This window comes from Suricata suricatta, chromosome 13 (genome assembly GCF_006229205.1).
Source record: "Suricata suricatta isolate VVHF042 chromosome 13, meerkat_22Aug2017_6uvM2_HiC, whole genome shotgun sequence".
Lineage (NCBI taxonomy): Eukaryota > Metazoa > Chordata > Mammalia > Carnivora > Herpestidae > Suricata > Suricata suricatta.
Genome location: NC_043712.1, coordinates 10,648,334 through 10,667,272, shown reverse-complemented (window position 1 = coordinate 10,667,272; position 18,939 = coordinate 10,648,334). Strand labels below are relative to the sequence as shown.

Below are 18,939 nucleotides of genomic sequence, written 5' to 3'. Positions count from 1 at the left end.
AGATGTCATTGCGGTCTGAGGGTGTCACAGACAACTTAAGGAAGAAAAAAAAATGGGGCACAGAAAAATCACTTTGTCAGTAATTACAATCAAGAGTCCTAAGATGTGATTCAGACTGCTCATTACTTCTTCCTTCTGAATCAAGACCCTTATTTACATTTCAGATTACATTTTTTATGAAACAGTAAGATCTATCAGAGCTGAGAGGAGAGAAATAATGAGGGGAAAACATTTTAATAAAACGTGTTGGGTCTGCATTACTTCCGTGTCAGAAAGAAAGGCTACTTCTGTAGTGATGGATCATTTATTCTGCTTCTAAACGAGAAGCAAAAAGATGAAACTGATGAACTTTTACTGCCCATTTGTCTTTAGCAGACAATTAAGACAGAGAAGATCAAAATGGATTATCATACCACGCAGACAACTGGCCCAACAGTAATACATCTCCGGGACCACAGATTTGTAACTCTCTTTTATCCCTCCCCTTTCTTCTTACTTCTTTTTCCACTCTAAAGGCAGTGCTAGCTTTGTGGCTCAAGGAGAGCCAAAAGGCTGGTCATCATTATTCAGTCACAGATGTCAATCTAACCTCCCTTTTTTCTCAGTTTCTAAAGCAGTGAGCCACAATAATTTGTGACAGATTCTTTTACTGTAAGGTACAAAGAACACACAGAATAAAACATCTAGCAGCAGCAAGGGTCTCTGATCAAGTGTGCTGGTACATGGGAAATACACTATATGTAAAAACAAGCACTGGTAGTTTAGGCGAATGAGGAGGAAAACTGGAGGAGGGAATTTTGTGTGTGTGCATATGTAGTTACAAGCACTATACTTTGTGGTGAATTAGCTCCAATATTCCTTATGGATTACGTCGTAAATGTTTTAATACTAGAAATGTTGTCTAGATCAAGCACATATTCAGCACTTAAGGTTTGTAAGGAATAAAACATTTCAATGAACTCTTTAATATAGTACACTAAGGGGAAAGATAATTGGTTTAATCTAACAAATGCTGAAAAGAGGGGGAAAAAATAGAAGATCAGCACCCAAATGATAAAAAGGTAAATAAAAATTTTGCAGGTCTCATTCACTTTACCAACAGATCAATTGTCAAATCAATTTCTGGGAATGTGGGGGTAATTTCTCCAAAAACAGACCTTTCATTCACCCTTCCTTCTCGAGTTATAGGTGATAAGGAAGGAAATCCTGTATGCCAAGTTGGAAGAGATGTTAAATGAGACCCTCATAAGTCTGCATCTAGCCCAGGAATATTATCCTCCAAATTTTAAAATTATGTTACAGATCTAAACAAAGAAAACAAGTAACTATCCTGAGTACTTTAAAATAGCTGAAAACCATTACTTTTTAGGTTTTTACCATAATTTTAAATCATTCCAACTTCAACATATGAAATACTTGTAATAACATCCATTAACCAAAGTAAAGAGAAGTTCATAACATTATATTTAATCTCTAAACTGAGTTCCATATGCTGCAGAACAATAGTATTTCTCTATACACACATACTACATACACATATGTATAGTACCCACATATATACACATATATGCCCCCAAACACACAAACATATACACATACTCAGAAAAACAAACATGGAAAATAAACACCAAATTGTCATAGTGGCTATCTCAGAGTAAAATTATAGATGAATTATATTTGCTTTCTTTTCATTCTCTTTTAAACTTATTGCTGATTTATCCATATTTCCTAAATATTTTGTCATGAACATATTACCCATGTGATTTTTAAAAGTTACACCAATAAAAAAAAAAGTCATTCTGATCAAAAAGTTTCAGAGATAGTAAGAAGCCATGTTTAAAGGAATAGATGTAGATGTTAACCATGTTATTTTCAGGTTTGTCCTACAAAATTTTCTATTGGGTGATTCAGAACCTGGGACCACAAAGGTTATTTACCTAGACAAAAGACTTTAGAATAAGGATTTTCTTAAGAGCTATGTCCTCAAGTCTATTCAAAACAACACTTTATGATTTTCCACCCTTTAGGAATTGTTTAATGAAAAAAAATTATTTAAAAAGAGGTCTTAAAATCTTTGGATTGTGTAGTTTAAATCCAATGGATTCAATCAATCACACAGCAATTTAAGGCAAGACAAAAATGTAACTCTCCTGTTGAAAGATGAAGCAAGGGTTAGAGAAGATTAGTATTTTTTAAATCTCATTTAAAAGTCTTGAGATCACACACAAAGCAAACCATACCAGTTCTCTTGGGTTCTTGTACAATAAAATCTCATCACAAAGCATCTCATTATACTGATTATCCAGTTATATTCCTGGTCACATTATGTCCCCTGTATTCATAAAGATGTCTCAGATACCTTGCCCCTGTATAACAGGCCACACTGCAAAGGTGTTACTACTATTGTACTGTATACTTCTATCCCATTGTATATGACCTCACTCAAGGACATTTTTTATAGATAAAATTCAGTGGAGGTACTTCAGAAACATGTTTTTATTACGTACGATACTCTACATGTGAAAGGCTTTAGAGTTGTTTTATTCAGTGTAATCAAGGATGCTTCTATCTTGAAATGGCTTTAAAAAGCATCCCAAATTGCATGTTTGAACTAAAAATGTAAGATGTTCCCCTCAAAAGCTATAAAACATCTCTAATATCTCCTAAGATAGACAGTGGAATCCAGAATGCATAACCCAGATCTAATTATCAAGAGCAGAGCAACAACACCAGAACTTCAGCACTATTTTGTGATTAAAGTATTTCCTTCCACTTCATCCCATGCTTGCGGGATACAGGAAATTCGAGACGGCTGGCCCAACCAACCAGCCTCAACCTTCACCGCCACCACAGAACTAACCTCACCCTGAAGACCACTCCTGGATGTGTATCTTCTCCTTGGAGCACTACCATAACACACAGCTTCATAATCTATTTCAAATTCCAGGAAATGTTCTAAACTTCCCTCCACAGCCTCCCTTTTTTGTTATGCTGGTTCATGACTGCTTAAACAGCATTTAAAAAAAAAAAAAAGGAGTTCACAGGCAACCCAAAAGGGATTTCCTAATGAACTGCAGACTACAGCATACCTCAAAGTAAAAAGTAAAAATTTGTTGGGGCGCCTGGGTGGCTCAGTCGGTTAGGCATCCGGCTTCAGCTCGGGTCATGATCTCACGGTTCGTGGGTTCGAGCCCCACGTCGGGCTCTGTGCTGACAGCTAGCTCAGAGCCTGGAGCCTGCTTCGGATTCTGTGTCTCCCTCTCCCTCTGACCCTCCCCTATTCCCACTGTCTCTGTCTCTCAAAAATAAATAAAGAACATAAAAAAAATTTTTTTAAAAAAGTAAAAATTTGTGAGATTATTTTTCTTCCTTACTTTTTGTGCATTTGTTCCCTGAAGGTTAACACCCCAAATCTAGCACCAATATTTTCAATCCTATACCTCGATATGTTTTTACTTTGTGTCTTGGGTTCCTAATTGCTATTTCTCTTCCCTCTAAAAATTCACTTATCTCTTTCAGTAAAAAGAACAGTAATAATATGTTGAACAACTCTGAAATAAATTTTGTCATGTAAAAAATTAATTACGCATTCCGAACCTGGTCACTGTAGTCCTCCGGGAATTGCCTCTGCACCTCAGGATCTGTAAATAATTGACAGATAATATTAATTGGCTTTGGATTAGTGAGCAAGCAGAGGATCACACATTAATATTTGATCAGAAGATGATAGCGGCCCTGGCAGGAGATCCAAGGGGGGCAGCTGAGGCTGCTATGTTGATGAGCACAAGGAAGGACGCGGCAAGGCGCTCCCATTACCCTCCTCCAGAAACATACAAAAGAAAAATTTTGAAGACCTGATGCTACTGTTAACTTTAGACTATTACCTAATGCAAAAATCTTGCCAGTTGCAAATTGCCCTCAATATATTTTTCTGAAGAAAATGAGTCTTCAACCTGGCTTGACTTTTTTTTTCTTGAATCAGAAGCCTTCTTTTCATAGTTACAGATGTGGGCCTCATAAACCACCTTAATCACCAGTTTCAGTGTGTGTGTGTGTGTGTGTGTGTGTGTGTGTGTGTGTGTGTACGCATGCGTGCATGTGTGTGTGTTGGTGGGGGGGAGTAAAAGAAGAAGTCTCTTAAGGACCAAATGTAAAACTTTGCTTTTCAAAATAAAATATATCCTTAGCAAAATACTTATGAATTCATGAAAATACAGATAAAACCAGATGAAGTTTTCTTCAAAACAGAACCAAATAATAGACTTTTGGCTTGTCAGTGCAAACAAAATATCATGAAATGAGATATTATATTCCACTGAACATAATGAGATTTGCTCAGAAACTATAAAAATACATAGGTGAAAACACCTTTTATGACCATCTGTTTAAAACGTAATTACTAAAGGGTCACTTGATTCTTCAATCATAATTGCAAGATAATCCAATGCCATGTCTGTAAGTCAATACAGAAGTGTACTAATTAAAAGCTATTAGTACTCCATTTGCTATTGATTAGGAAAACATTCAATCTTTTCTAATAAGAGAAAGACAACCTGGTTCCTCAGAGACATGTTATGTGTAGTGATAAAAATATTACATATTTGAGAAATCACATTATCAGTGCAAAGGCTTATGGAAAAGCATAATATTTAAGGGTCCCCTCACACACTGATCACAAAATACACTGTTTCCATAGCTATCTTTTTTTCATAATACCTTTTAAAACAATTTACTTCTCTGTGAGAATGAATCCACATAAAAGTTAAAACCCTCCAAATCACAACACAAAAATGCAGCCAAGAACCTTTCTGCAGTGAAGAATCAAAAAGGGAGATGGGCGCCTGAATGGGTCAGCCGGTTAAGCGTCTGACAGCTCAGGTTATGATCTCACGGTTCATGGGTTTGAGCCCCGCATCGGGCTCTGTGCTGACGGCTCAGAGCCTGGAGCCTGCTTCAGATTCTGGGCCTCCCTCTTTCTCTGCCTCCTCCTGCTCATGTTTTGTCTCTGTTTTACAAAAAATTAAATAAATAAATAACATTTAAAAAAATTTTTTTTAAAGAATCAAAAAGGAATAAAGAGCCTAGTCACATTCTACATTTAAATCCTAGAAAAACCAGTTTTCAAGTCCTTCAAGTAAATGGGTGTTATTTTTCAAAACCCAACACTAGTAACAGAAGCAGGAATATTCAAAAAGTCATACCAAAAAAGCAAAGCTTCCACCAATGGGTGATGCAAAAAAAGTTGACACTATCTATAGACCATTTCAGCTCTTCTTGAAGGATCTTCTGGTTAACTTACAAACTGGGGATCAATTTCTTTCTTAATCTGCATCTGCAAGTACTAGATGGGACAAAGGACACACGTAGACTGTGACCAGCAGAATTCTGGAGTGACGCCCTCTGCAGTACTGTTCAGGGCTGCCCTAGTATGCTGGAGGAAGCTGTTCCTTCTCTAGGGCCGGAAGGGCTGAAATCACACAAGAAGTTGGCCCTCTTGAGACAGGAGGCCAGAGGGCGCTAACGGTGTGGCAGGAGCAGCACAAGGTCTATAGGGAAGAATTAGCCAGCAGGATGCAAAGACACAACCAAATGCCTAACAAACATCTCAAAGTGTGCTGCTGGGGTGGGGCTGGAGGGACCTTAAATAAGAGGCAGTGGTTACAGTTCCTAAAACATACATACATTACCCTGGTGCAGAAAAAAAAAAAAAAACTGGTATTTTAGGATTTAAAATTTGGGCCCAAGACTGAAACAAAAATGCACTTGTAAGCAAGCCACTGAGGGACACAGTAAAAAAAGAAGTTGGGAAAGCCACAAAATAATCTAAGGCTTCTTTCTTCTTTTTCTTCCATCATGTGATTAACACTCTTTAACCAGGAAGCTTCATATAGAAATGACTCACATATAAATCTTTAATATCATGTCCTCTTTCTTGCAGTAGTTGGTGTTTCTCAGGAGCCACAAAAAATACTCATGAAAATAAAGATGGAAAAAAAAAAAACAAAGCCTTATCTTTTTATCACCATTCTGTGAGGGGACGAATGTCAAAAACCAAAATTGGTGATGTATTCCTCAAGTTAAAAAATAAGTTTCTTGTTTATGGGTGGGAGAAGGAAAGTTTTTACATCCTTGATCAACTATGTTAATAAGAAACTACATTAATAATTAGAAGATGTATTTTATTCATTTATACAGTATAGAACTTTAAAATGAGAAAGAAGCATGGATACAAAGAAAAATCAACTCTCTTTAATATACTAAGGGTAAAGAGGACCATGGAATGCCAAGATGGGATTCAAATCACACCGTCCTCAACACCGCCTCAGGGGTCGGCATAATCATCATCATCAACCAAACTCCTTCAACTGTCCTAAGACGAACCCCAAAGTGAGATGCCCAGAGTTTTAGAGAATCATGTTCCAAGATAATACATGGCTTATTATTTACTATGATCCAAGCATAAAGCTTGTGTTTTCCTTTAAGGCCTTGAGGTTCACAAAAGCAAACTTCATGGGTTCTTAACACTCTCTAAAGCAATATTTTTTTTTTAAGCAGAGCACAGGGAGATAGGGAGCGTAATGCTTTTTAAAAACCGAAGCCCAACCTACGTCCCATTCAATTTAAGCTCAAAGATCCAATCTGATAAACACGATGAAAGCCATTTTGTAAAAATTAACAGAAAAACTGAAAATAATTTATTTGAGTTTCCTTAAAATGTCTATTTCGCACAGTGGAGTGAAATCCTCTTTTTTCACTTCGAGTCAATCATAATGCCATAATGTCACCAAAATATCGACGTTGGAAACATCTGAGTTTAAAAGGTCCAAATACAATCTGCTTTTCTCAAGCAACACAACACCCGCCTTACTAACAGTTTCAGCATGGCACATTGTACAAAACGTAGCACCCTGCAGTTAAGCAAACCGCCTTTAAATTTTCTGTCTGGCAGCAATCCACTTGCGTGTCTGTATGTTTTTACAAGGACTCTATGTATTTCATTGCATCAGCTGCATTTCTTTGAGTTTTAAATGGTCTGGGAACATTTTATGAAATGTTCTATATCTTTATATGGAAAATAACATACACTGGAAAACTGTGCATCAGTCTAATATTTATATATCTCTTTCTTTATCCACCATCCAATACTGTAATTGCTAATGTTCCAAAACACCTTCTCACATTCATACCCTCACCGCCAAATGCAGTGTCACCAAACAGCTAACTTTCAACACAAAAATCTGCAAATCAGAGAAGTACCAAGGAAAAAAGCAACAATTTGCTTAGGCAATTGGCAGTAAGAAGAGAGGCACGGGCAGATGTCAAGCTTTTTCTCTAAGAATTGTCCCCCTGACGGAAAATTAAGACCATTCCTTTTCCTTCTCTCTCAGCAACTTTCTCCAGCTTTAAGTAGTTGATTCTTAACAAAATTAAAAACCTATTTCATCATCTCCCAGGAAAACATTTTTCAACAAAAAACATATTAAACAGATCTTGCCACAAGATGGATTGGTATAGTGGAGGCCATACATCTCTTAGCTCCGTATGCCCAGAAGGGGCCGTTGGTTCGGGAACAAGGCTTTGCGTTATGTCAATGTGATGAGCTACTCCCTGCTCCAGGCACCATGGCCATGCAAGAGGAGGTCTCCACGTGGCCACATGGACACTACGTCCGCTGGAAGCCACAGGAAGCATTTCCATACTTAAAACAGACATTTCACGGCTTGGGAATCCCAATAGCACAATCTGATGCAGGCACAGAATGTGACCATGCTTAAGAGGGCTGTGGCTTCACAGCAAAAAAAAAAAAATCTCAGAATATGTCTAGATTTTTTTTTAAGAAGAAAGTTTAATTTTCTTCAACCTCAATTGCTCATGTTTTCTCGTATTCTATTATACCATACTTTAAATCTTTAAGATACACCAGATTGCCACAGGATGTTTAATTAATAGAATAAGAGTTTGGGCAAGACTTGCTGGAGCGGTGCTATAAATTATTTTACACAGGCTCCAAAACCTTGAGTTCTGCCTTAGGCTTCAAGTTCCTAGAAAACGTGGTAGACAGATCTTTTACAACAGAAATGCAAAATAATTCATAAAAGTACTGTGGTTATGTATGAGGGCTCATTTGTAGATCAGTAACCAGTAAGTGTACGTGTGTGCGCGTGCACACACACACCTTACCAAATTATTTTCCTGTTTTTCTCTGTCACACCAAGGACTCCATTTGGAGGGTCAAGGCATGACACTAACTGATTACTAAAAAACACACTGACTTCATTTTCTATGAAATGTGTAACAACGGCACACTAACCGAATGTCACAATCTTCTAGAACTGGAGCTCTTTTAGGAAATTTCAGAGAAACTGCAAATGTAGCCGTTAACATGGGAATCTACATTGCTTTCACTTTTAACATGGTAGGTATCAAGGCAGAAAAAATTACATTTAATGCTCAGTCAATTTATCCAGTCATTACCTCTAGAATATTTCAGGAAGAAACAAAACAGTGAACATATTAAAGCTTACAATTATAAAAATCTTCCCTTTAAAAGCGAGACTTTAAATTTAGCTATCAACGACATAATCTCATTGTTCAATTTCACGTGGTTTAAGATACCATCTTCCTCTCTCTCACAACCATAAATGTTAATCCAAGCTGTAATCAAATTTAACTTTCCAGATGAGAAGATGGGAATATGCTGCAAATGGGTAAGCAGTCCATAACCCTGCTCTTTCGCTAATGACATTTTCAAACTTTATACACTAAACATGGTCACTCTCAGAAAGTAGTCTGAGAAGTTGCATATTTTGAGGATGAGCTCAATCATCCCCAAAATACACTCAGAAATGAACTTTTTAAAATCTTCATGAAGAAAAGTTTTTTTTTTTTTTTGTATAATATAGAATTAAAGTTTCTGGACAGTATGATTCCAAACTGGACGGCACTAAAAGGGAGCTTTAAGAACACTACCTACTAACCTCATTACTGTGATGAAGAGTCAGTTTCACTTACTTTATATTATAAAATACCTGAATCATCAGTATAGCATTTTAACTATAGTTATTCTACTAAGCTATTATAATAGTTAAATTTTACTTATGTTACAAATGTTTTACATAATTTAAAAATCATGATTTGCTTCTTAACAGTGAAAGAAAATACTTTATGTTGTCTTTCCTTTGAAAATGTTTTTAAATTAAAAATTACTTCAAAAAATTATCGATTCCGAAATGGCACATTTTTTCCTGAAATATAGGAAATAAAGGAATATAATTTACTATTATAAAAGGTCATTTCAAAGTCCTTTAAACAAACATTCTGTTTCCATGTAAAAGTGGAATTTCTTCAACAAAAGTTATCCTAGGTTTTAACTTTTCACTCTAAAACAAAGGCGGTAAGACAAAACTTTTGAGTCATCCATCATTGGTTTTAAAACTATGTATCCAGTCTATCCCTTTCCCTCAACACCAGCATTTAAAATACATCAAAATACTTCTCCACAGCAGCCAGCTTGGTAACACAGAAACGGGTCACTGTCTACACTGACGACAAAAACCCAAACATTATTCAGGGAAGGAGCACACAACCCACCTCAGAAGGGCAAGCAATGGAACCATTCACGTGCCAGATTCCTCCTCAAACCAACAGATTCTGCCTTTCAGAATATCCTGCTCTGATGTGACTATTTATGCATAAACAGCAGACACTGACCTATTGTTTTCAGTTGTTGGACTTATGAATGTAGTACAGTTACCAACTAAGTGAATCAGCAAGTCCTACATGCATCAGCTGCTCTATACATAGAAAGTCCGCTGACATTATGCAGTAAAATCTTGGGGGTTTCATCTCTTTCTAGAGAAGGGTGACAGATTTTGGCCAGCAAATGCTGTTACTTACCAGTAATTCAAAATATTTTTCATAATTAATTACATCAACAAAAGGTATATAAAAACCTGATTCTACCAAACCTATGCTACATAAACCCGAAAATCAAACACAAGTCGAATTCCAAAGGGGGGTTTAGTTTTGTGTGTGTGTGTGTGTGTGTGTGTGAGAGAGAGAGAGAGAGAGAGAGAGAGAGAGAGAGAGAGAGAGAGAAATGGAGGGAGGAAGGGAGGGAGGGGCGGGCGCACAGAGAGAGAGAGGGAGACAGAGAATCCTAAGCAGACAGAGAATCTGCTCTGTCAGTACATAGCCCAATGTGGGGCTCAAACCCATAAACGGTGAGATCATAACCTGAGCCAAAATCTAGTCAGAGTCTTAGCCAACCGAGTCACCTAGATGCCCTCCCAAAGGGAGCTTTAAAATGGAAAAAGGGGGGTGTGCCAGAGAGAAGAAAAAAGTCAAGAGAATATCTTCACTTATACTTCTCTTTTCTGCCTGTTTTCAACTTTCGTTATTAAATATTAAATATACAATATTTAGGTTTTTAAAAATGAGTTCAAAGTTTGGAACTAATTGCTCAAATCTATCAAATTGATAAATATTGATGAAGGTCTTTTTTAATGGCTATAATCTCAGGCTTCCATTTAACTTTCCTGTGAGTTAGGATTCATTTTAGCCTTGCTTTTTGAATGAGTATCGTAAGTGTCCAATTTTTATTCCAATGTGACTTCTTCAGACTTAACCTAGATGAAGTGTGCCCTTTGTGTTCTACAAACGTGACATCACTGCATACAGTCTTCATAAATAGATCACCTCTGTCAAATCCAGTGGAAAAGGAGAACTCCATTATTTACTCAAATACAGTGACTGACCACATACCCACTATGTGCCAGGCACTGTGATAGGAATTTAAAATAAAATTTCTAATTTTATCTTCATAATAAAGCTGTGATAGTGGGACAATCATAACTGCATCATCATTAAAGGAAGCAATAGGTTACCATCTGTCCAAAGTTAGAAAACCAGTATTTATTCATGGCACAAACACGCGGCTGTGACTGGCCCAGATGCGGAAGAGGCCAGTGCCTTCGCTCAGGGTGTCTACGGCAGACCCTAGGGGAGAATCCGCAGAATTAAACAATTAAGCTTGCCGAGTGCTATGTAAGGATTAGAAGGGCATCAAACCCAATTCTGACCCGGAGAGAAAAAGCTTCAGGGAGGAAGTGGCAGACGTGGAATCTAGGACTAGAGAGACCATGCACGGTTCATCTCAAGGACCAAGAGCCCCCCTGTGACCAATCCAGGGGCCAGGGAATCAGTGTTTGGAGAGGCCAGGGCCCGTGTTCTCCTTAGCTTCATCTCCTACAAAAGGTCTTTCCTGGTACAAACGCTCTACACATATTTTGGCAAAATAAACAGGACACACTCCTTAAATACCCTGTCTCTCTAAATGGGTAAAAAAAAAAAAAGCCAATTTCAAAACATTCCATTGAAAACAAGCCTCTGAACACTACAGGCTTCCTTCCTAAAGACACATTGGCATTTAAGTAAGCACACAATAAATATTAGTTGTTGTTTTATTATTAACCCCAGTGGAGAAATAAGGACGCACTATAAATTAGATGGCTACAGATGTATAGGTATGCCTCAAATTGGAAATACATGTGTTCCTGAAATAAACTTTTATAAACCCAATTAAAATTTTCCCATTGCCTGCCACTACTTACTTAGAGATGTTATAACTTTATCAGAAACTGGTTTTCTCTTCATCGTCAGTTGTTCGAAAATCCTTAAGCTACAGTTTATTTGCCTCCTGGCATCTGTTTGCTAATGATCTGTAAACATCAAATGCACTGGGGACTCTCCCAGATTTACAGAAACCCTGAGGTGAATCTCTGTATAAACGGAAGGACCTTTCCTGCTAATTTCTTTGCTTTCTAAGTTTGCATTCTGGGGTTCAGAAACAGTTCCATTAAACATTTTTGCAGTACCAGCTACCACGTGCTGAATGCCTATGCATCCCAGTTGTGGCCAGAGGTGGTTTATTTTATTATCTTAATTAATCATAACAACAACTCTGCTAGGTAAGTGGATGTATTCCTGCTTTATAAACAAGAAAAGTGAGTCTAAGAACAAATTCAGTTAAGAAACAGAGCTGGGATTCAGCACGGATCCATCAGACTCCCAAGAATCCAACAGTGGCTTTCTTTTTTGGCTTTGTTTATGTATGTCCTTCCGTGGATCTGTCTTCTAGTTATTATTGTGACTCAACAATAAGAATACATCTGGACAAATAACCAAAACATGTTGTCATGAAATAGGCCTTAGCAGATTATGAATGAGAGCTTTCCAAATTCTTGATTTAAACTCCTTTGCCAAGTTGAGGATATAAATAAAGTGACTCCAAAGTAACTAGCGCTCAATTCAACTAGTAAATATGATAATTAAAAGATGAATTCCAAGGGGCGCCTGGATGGCTCAGTCAGTTGAGCGTCCGGCTCTTGATTTTGGCTCAGGTCATGATCTCGCGGGAGGGATCTACCCCTCCCCTGCTCAAACTTGCTCGCACTCGCTCTCTCACTTGCTCTCAAATACACATTAAAAGAAAAAAGAATGAAAAGATTAATTCCAATAAACAACTTTGAGTATTTTTATAGATTAGAGGTTATCCTTGGATTATCTACAAAAAAAATTATTTGCTAAACCGAATGAATAAGAACATAGAGAAAATGTTTTCCTACTTGGGAAATGTGTTTCCAGCTGCATCTAAACCATACTGAGAACCCCAATACTAAGGCCAAGCTACCACATACAGTACCGAGAAAGCTGACATGTCAGTGAGGGACGCATACTGTGCAAGTCAACCGAGAGACTTCCTTATGGACAAAACTCTGCCTCTTTCCCTGGAAACAAGCTATTACAGTCTAGTCCTTGTCTGTACCATTAGAGAAGCAGCACCTGTATATCCCATATCACTGGGGGAGGGGGTAGCAGTGAGTAAAATATACATAAAATTTGCCATTTTAACATTTTTAAGTACACAACTCAGTTACTGAATTACCATACAACCATCACTACCATCTATCACCAAAACTTCTTCATCTTCCCCCAACTAAAACTCTGAACCCATTAAATAACTTCCAGTTTTCCCCCTCCCCACAGTCCCCGGAAAACACCATTCTACTTTCTGTCTCTAGGGAGCCTCATATAAATGAACTATATAGTACCTATCCTTGTGTGACTGGCTTATTTCACTCAGCACAATGTCTTTAAGGCTCATCCATGTTGTAGCATGTGTCAGAAATTCCCTTTAAACCCCTACTAAGTTTATGTATTTATTTTGAGAGAGAGAGAGACAGCATGAGCCCGGGAGGTGCAGAGATGGGGGAGAGAGAGAGAATCCCACGCAAGGCTCAAACTCATGAGATTGAACTGAAATCGTGACCTGATTAGAAACCAAGAGTCAGATGCTTAACTGACTGAGCCACCCAGGCACTCCCTCTTTTTTAAGGCTGAATAATACTCCACTGTTATGTACGCACATTTTATTTATCCATTCATCTATCTACGGACACTTGAGTTTTTTCCATCTCTGGCTTTTGTAAATAATGCTGCTTATGAATAGAAGTGTACAAATATTTGTGCAAGCCTCTGTTTTCACTTCCTCTGGATATATGTTCAAAACTGGAATGGCTGGATCTTATGACAATTCTACATCCCATTTTTTGACGACCTTGTCTACTTTTAACATCTTTCAAGACCTTTATGTTATAAAGCTAGAATTGTCTAGAATCCTTAGACTGTCCATTAAGACCAAACCAATTTCATCTATTTCTTAAAAATGAATCCCTAAACCTAGCCAGCCTGATCAGTCCACTTTCCCACAAAACTGGACATGTTCTGCTCATCTCCTCTTCCCATATCCAAATCTGATCTTTCCAATTCATGCTCTTAGGCAGCACAATTTATAAACATGGCCAACTGTATATTCTTATATGAATTAACAGTCAATTACACTAGCACTTTAAAAAATGTAAAAGACAGAGAACCATGTCCTCCATCACAAGTGCAATGAATGCGAAGTGTAGCTGGCAAAGGAACAACAAAACTGGCACACTCACTGAAACTCCCTCGCTCGCCTCCTGGCACTGCTGGTCAGTGGTCGGTACAGTTCCCCATCTCTTCACTCTAAGCTCCCTTCCCACTCACGTTCTCACCCTGACCTAATGCTGGCTCCCTCTACAGCCCTTTTCAGTGGGGAATGTTTCCTCTCCATCCTAGTAGGCTCTGTTCGTTGTTTCCACTTCTAGACCTTTCTCCCTCATTTTCCAAAATCTCAGATTTGAACCTGAGGTCACTAAACTACACTCCAACTACACCCCGCACCTCCCACTCTGCTCTCATCTACCAACCCAGGGCTACTCATCATTCCTTGAGTCATATGGATCCCGGCGCACGGACATGGACTTATCCATGGCACCTACCACAGTCTTAGTGATTTCACGGTGAACACAGACAATCCTGAAGTCTTGATTCCTTGGTCTCCTCCCTGCCAAGGATCTGGTCCTCTATCCAATCTCAGCTACTCACTCCCTTGGTCATACCCAAACTCTGTAGTTAACAATAACTGAAAATCCCTCAACAATCAATTACAAGCACCTCAGCCTCCAACCATGACCTTCCCTCTTCTTGGTCAGTCCCTACAGTATTATCTTCATTCTTTAACCTCACAGAGACAAACACTCTACTAATCTTTTCATGCCCTTCATCCACCTCAAGTCCACACCATCCTCTTCACGCTGTTTCAATTCTATTTTATAACCGTTCTTTTCCATACATCCTCGACATCTTTATGCCTCCCTTACTTTGTCCACCTCACTTTGCAAAACTCCAATGATCCACCTGCACCCCTGTACTGGCTGGAGAAAAATAAGCAACTCTGCTGACTAATCTAGCTTTACATTTGGAGTATTTACTGTAAATGAGCTTAAATAATTATACCACGTTTTCCTTAATTCATTCACTCTTGTTCTCCCCAGTGAGGATTTCATACTTTCTTTTCCCCCCTCAAATCTTCTCTATCCTCAATTGCCACTATTTACCTCATCTGCCCCCTTCACTGAGAAAATTAATCAGAAGAAAACTCCCACAAGTCTCCATCACTTCTTCTAGCCACTTGTCATCACTGACCCACAGACTGCACCTTCGTCCTACTGATATGAAGAACTGTCTGTGCCCCTTGCAAAGGCCCTTCCTCCACTTGTGCACCAGGATCCCATCCCCTCACCAACTCAGACACTGCTTTACCAATTCTGTTATTAATTTTACCTCTCTACTGGATCTTCCCATCAGCATGCAAACATACTGTTATTTCTACAATTCCTTTCTTAAAAGGTCAAACCCCCTGGGGTGCCTGGGTGGCTCAGTGGGTTAAATGTCCAACGTCCAGCTCTTGGTTTCTGCTCAGGTCATGATCTCGTGGTTTCATGAGTTCAAGCCCCAGGATGGGCTCCATGCTGCCAGTGTGGAGCCTGCTTGGGAGTCTCTCTCTGCCCCTCCCCCACTCATGATGTCTCTCTCAAAATAAATAAATTTAAAAATAAAGCAAAAGGTCAAGCCCCCCCACAGCCACCATTCCATTTCCTTCATTGTCTTTACAGCTATATCCTTCAAAAGAGCATCTATACTCACCCTCACCAATTGTTCTCTTCTCACTCTCTTTGAACCCACGGCAATCAAGCTTCTGCCCCACCACTTCTATAAAACAGCTCCCATGCTAATAACCACACCAACTCACTTCTTACTCCTGACATCAATTATCAGTCCTCAGTCCTCATCTTACTTGACCTATAAGCACCACTTGATGCTCTTCCAGAGCACCCCACCCCTCTGACTCATGGCTTCTCCTTAAGCTTCTTGCTAACCTCTTTCTATTGAATGAAGGGCCCCAGACCTCAGACCTTGGACTTCACTTTTCTTTCTTGATGTCCTCCTTTCCTGGTCTCTTTCATTCTCATCACTACAAATACAAATACGCACTGCCAACTTTACATTTATTTCTCCAGCTCGGGTCTCTTCCAACTCCGGGCTCATTTATCTCACTGTCTACTCAACATCTCTACTTGGACACCTAGCAGACATCTCAAATTTAACATGTCCAAAGCTGAACTCCTGATCTGTCTCCCACATTTCAGATCCAATCTGTTAGCCAATCCTGTCAACGAAATCGTCAAAATAAACTCAAGTTCTGACCATTTATCTCGATCTCCACCACTATCACTCTGGTCTACATCACTATCATTTCCACTCACAAAGGGTTCTCTTGCTCCTGACTCTGATTCCCTGCAGACTGTTCTCAAACAGCAGCCAGAGTGATCCTATCACTTCAGTCAGGTCCTCCTTCACCAGCAACTCCATGACCTCACTTCCTACTACTCCGCCCCTGACACGGTTCAGCCATACAGGTCTACTTGCTGTTCTGCAAACATGCAAACCACGCTCCCTTCGCGGCCCCTTCCCTCCCCGTTCACTCTGTGTGATCAACACCCAGGAATGAGGCATGTGTTATCTGTCTTCATTCACAAGTTACGTTCCCAGCGCTGCCTTGCCCAATCACCTTATTTAAAATTATAATCTCCCTCTCCCCACAATTCCTTGTTCTCTCTCCGTCTTATTTTTCTCCTTAGCACATTTTATCATCCGACATACTACATGCTTTCTTATTATCTGTTTCTCCCCTCCTAGTATGTATGCTTTCTGATAGCAGGGATTTTTTTGCCTATTTCATTCACTACTATATCCCCAGAGCCTGGAATAGGGCCTAGCATATAACTACTGAATGAGTCAAAAAGAATGAAGGAAGAAAGGGAGCATAAATTCAAACACTCCTTCCAGCAAATAATTTGGCGACACATTTCCAGAGCCCACAATCCATACCCTAGTAATTCCACTTCTCAGAATCTATCCCAAGGAAAGAACCGGAAATACAAGTAATTGCTTTTATGGTTTTTCAAACATCATCTCAAAAATTGGGATTATTAATAAGCTCAAGTGACCCAAAACCTATGCCACCGTCAAAATTAGGTTGTGTCTATAACAACATGGGGAATGCTAATATCACTGCATCAGAAAGAATTAACTCAAAATGGAATATAAAGATTTATCACACTATAGCAACTGTTATTTTTTTTTTAATTTTTTTACAGAAGACACTAAATGGAAACCCACCAAAACTTCTAGCTATGTGTCTGAGTTGTGGAATTACAGAGGTTTTTTTTCCTTATTTCTTGAATTTTTCACATTTTTAAACAAGGTTCATAATTTTTTTAAAAAGGGGGGGGGCTTGGTAAATAAAGAAATACGCTCCTGAGAAACCTGACATAAAAGGCCTCCATATAATGTCCCCATCTGCCTCTTCCAAGAATCTGCCCCTGAATACTTCAATTCACATGGACTGATTTCCTCTGAGCTTCTGTAAGATTTGCTATTTGGTAGCATCATAAATTATTAACACCTGATTGTGCACCTAATTATTTTACTCTCTTAGACTGTTACTTCCTTTGTCTAAGTAATTGTCTTCTTAATAAAATAAGCAGCTCCCAAGGCCAGGGCCCACACCTCTCTACCATGTGTACTCTTCCCAAGAATCAAGGCACCATGGCATTCGCAATAGTGCCGGGCACAGGCAGGCTGCCTGCCATAAATGCTTTCTGAAGGGACCCCTACACTGAAATGTCTTTAGAAAATTTCCCCCAGAAAGATTAATTTGAGGGTGCTTCTCGTCAAGTCTCCTTCAAAAGACTCTATGCCTATCCTGTGTCACATACTGCGAGAGGCATAGACTCATGTCACTGAAGCTGGACAATTCTACAAGGTAAGTACAGTCATCCCCAGAAGACCAGGAGAGGTGATACCAGACGGATACGTAAATGTAAAAGCCAAGATTCAAACTCACAGATTTAACTCAAAAATCTACATACTTTAATCACTGCATATACTGCTTATGCCCCACCAGCCTCTTCCAGGAATCTGCTACCCCTGACTATAGGTCTTATTCACGGTACTAATAGAGCAGAGAGGAGGAAACTTTGGCATGCATCGAAATCACCTGAAGGGCTTCATTCAGCTTCTGTCTCAGCAAGTCTGGGTGGCACCCAAGAAGTTCCATTTCAAGTAAGTTCCAAAGTCCTATTGATGTTGCTCGTCTGAAGACTGTGCTTTGAGAATAGCTATTTTACAGACTTGATAAACACCAGCAACAGGTACGAAGTTCCTTAGAAGAGGTGAGACAGCTTCAATTTCATCTGTGAGTCTCAGCTCAGGTACTACTTTTCAGTGAAAATTCTCTGACCTTTCTCCCCCACCGGGAGGTTGATGGCCCCTCTTAGGCCTTGATCCTATTTAACTCTATAAACTGGCTCGCTCTACTTTGAGCATGACGTTACTATTATATTATGTGTGTACACAATGCATTGTATAAGTCATATGCTCTATATATTATACAAATATATTACATTGTTATATGTATGTTACATTGTTACTATTACTATTTTTTTGTTTATTTTGTGAGAGAGCAAGCTTGAGCAGGGGAGGGGGCAGAGAGAGAATCTCAAGCAGGCTCCATGCAGTCAGCACAGAGCCCAATGCAGGGCTCAAACTCATGAGCCGTGAGATCATGACCTGAGCCAAAAACAAGACCCAAGCGTTTAACCAACTAAGCAACCCAGGCGCACCACTCCTATTACTAACACTACTATTACACTACTAGTAAGACACCTATTATAATCTTCTGTGGGTCCTCTAGTGTGATAAAGGCTGGAAAGCTAAAAACTTTATTTCTCAAAGGCCCCTGCAACTAGAGTACCAGCTATGATTTGGGCTCCACCAATTAGATCACTTAATGAGACTGAAATCAGAGCACAGGCAAGAGAGCCAGGAGGTAAGAAGAATTTATTATTTTCTAATGCAGAACTAGCAAGAATGGTATGGTTGCTCTGAAGTCAACAAATCTGATAGACACTTCGTAAGCCCAAGTGGTCAAAGGTGGGAATATCC

At 39.0% G+C, this 18,939-nt stretch overlaps 1 protein-coding gene across 2 annotated transcripts in view; it reads right to left on the bottom strand.

Moving 5' to 3' along the window:
• DENND1A (DENN domain containing 1A) overlaps window positions 1-18,939 on the bottom strand; it is a 452,638-nt gene that overhangs the window by 363,265 nt on the left and 70,434 nt on the right. For both annotated transcript variants that reach the window (XM_029920022.1, XM_029920020.1), the window contains exon 2: window positions 3,598-3,641. The gene's annotated coding sequence lies outside the window, so the exon portion shown is untranslated. The remainder of the gene's footprint in view (window positions 1-3,597; window positions 3,642-18,939) is intronic.